Genomic DNA, 2,184 nt, shown 5'->3' on the forward strand with positions numbered 1-2,184 from the left:
GGCTCACTGCAACCTCCACCTCCTAGGTTCAAGCGATTCTCCCACCTAAGCCTCCTGAGTAGCTGGGATTACAGGTGTCCACCACGACGCCCAGCTAATTTTTGTATTTTTAGTAGAGACAGGGTTTCACCATGTTGGCCAGGCTGGTCTCAAACCCTGGACTCAAGTGATCCACCTGAGTCGGCCTTCTGAAGTGCTGGGATTATAGGCATGAACCACCGCGCCCGGCCAAAGGATCAGCTATTTTAAAAATATTTTGTCAACGTGGTCTTGCTCTGTTGCCCAGGCTGGTCTCAAACGCATGGCCTCAAGTGATCCTCCCAAGGCCAGGTATGACAGCCTTGCCTGTAATCCCAACACTTTGGGAGGTCAAGACAGGAGGATTGCTTGAGCTCAGGAGTTGGAAACCAGCCTGGGCAACATAGTGAGAGCCAATATCTACAAAAATTTAAAAAATTAGGCAGGTGTGGGGGTGCGCACCTGTGGTCCCAGCTACTTGGGAGGCTGAGGTGGGAAGATTGCTGGAGCCCAGGAGTTAGAGGTTGCATGAGCTGTGATCATGCTACTGCCCTCCGGCCTGGGTGACAGAGTGAGACCTTGTCTCCAAAAAAAAGTGATCCTCCCACCCCAGTCTCCCAAAACACCGGGATTATGGGTGACGCACTGCACCTGGCCCTGCTTATTATTGAAAATACATCCCTTAGTTTGGATAACAGGAAGGACCCAGGACCGGGACATGACTGGGAACACTGGCCCTGCTGGTCACCTGACTTGTGCAAATCTAGGTGTTTGGAAAACGAGGGGCTGGGGCCACCTGGGAGGTAGAGTGGGCTTGGCTATAAGGCCTGCGTGCCAGCTCTGGCCACAGCGGCAAGTCCAAGCCTCAGAGCTGACCAAAGGCAGCTGGCCTTGGCCTCTGACCCCTAAGCCGGGCAGGGCCGCATAGGCACCTGGCCTTCTGAGTCAAAGGCAAAGGAACAGCCAGGGAGCTCTGGCATCTGGTAGGCGCCACCTCACCTGCCCTGGCTGAAACCTGGTGGTCTCTGTAGGGGGGGTTTCTCGCCTGTTGATGAAGCCACGGTGAGTGCCCTGAGCCTGTCCCCTCCCCAGCCTTCCTCCTGGGGAACCTCTTGCTTTTCCCGGGAGGCTGCAGGAAGAACTCAGCTGCCGGCATGTCCATCTGGGCTGAGATACTGTTATTCACCACAAAACGAACCACACTTGTCGATGCTGATAAGACTAAAACTAGACAACCCCAGCAGAAGCCGCTCACACGCCTGAATCCTTACGACGCCTCAGACTGTACCGAGCAAACGGATATCCACGTACCACCTGCGGCGACTCCTCGGAGCCCCCAGGAACGTCAGTGTGACCGAGCTTCAAGTCCGGGCTGTTTGGGGGGCCTCGCCAGTCTCGGGGCCTGGGGTCGGTGCTGCTGACTTTCTTCTTGAAACTGCCATCTGAGAACCCCAAGCCACAGGCGTGAGGCTGCTGCCATCCCATGGGGAGGGGAAACCTTCCCAGTCCACCCCCAGCCCCTGCCCAGGTAGGAAACCCAGGCTGGGCCCGAATGGAGGCGTCTGCAGCACAGACACCTGCTGGTGGGGGGTGGGCTGGTCCGGGTGCTGTCACAACACAACCAACAATGTCTGCAGGGTTTCAGAAGGCTCCACAAAACTGGTCGGGCGTGGTGGCTCACGCCGACGATCTCAGCACTTTGGGAGGCCGAGGCGGGTGGATCACCTGAAGTCAGGAGTTCGAGACCAGCCTGGCCAACATGGCGAAACCCTGTCTCTACTAAAAATACAAAAAGTAGCCGGGCGTGGTGATGGGTGCTTGCTGTCCCAGCTACTTGGGAGGCTGAGGCGGGAGAATCACTTGAACCCGGGAGGCGGAGGTTGCAGAGAGCCGAGATTGAGCCACTGCACTCCAGCCTGTGCGACAGAGCGAGACCCTGTCTCAACAACAACAACAACAACAACAACAAAGAAGCTTCCAGAAAACCCCATACAAGCTAATGTGCTTCCTGAGGGGTGGCCCTGGGGGCGGGAGGGGCGATGGCCCCACTCTTACTCTTGGTGGGGCTGTTTGTGCAGTCGTAGCCCCCGAAGGTCTCGGCCCTCCTGGGCGGGCCTGTGGAGCTACCTCCGTCTTCCGCCTGGCCGTTGGCGCTGCCCAGCCGCC

This window comes from Mandrillus leucophaeus, unplaced genomic scaffold (genome assembly GCF_000951045.1).
Source record: "Mandrillus leucophaeus isolate KB7577 unplaced genomic scaffold, Mleu.le_1.0 Scaffold234, whole genome shotgun sequence".
In the NCBI taxonomy this organism is placed as follows: Eukaryota; Metazoa; Chordata; class Mammalia; order Primates; family Cercopithecidae; genus Mandrillus; species Mandrillus leucophaeus.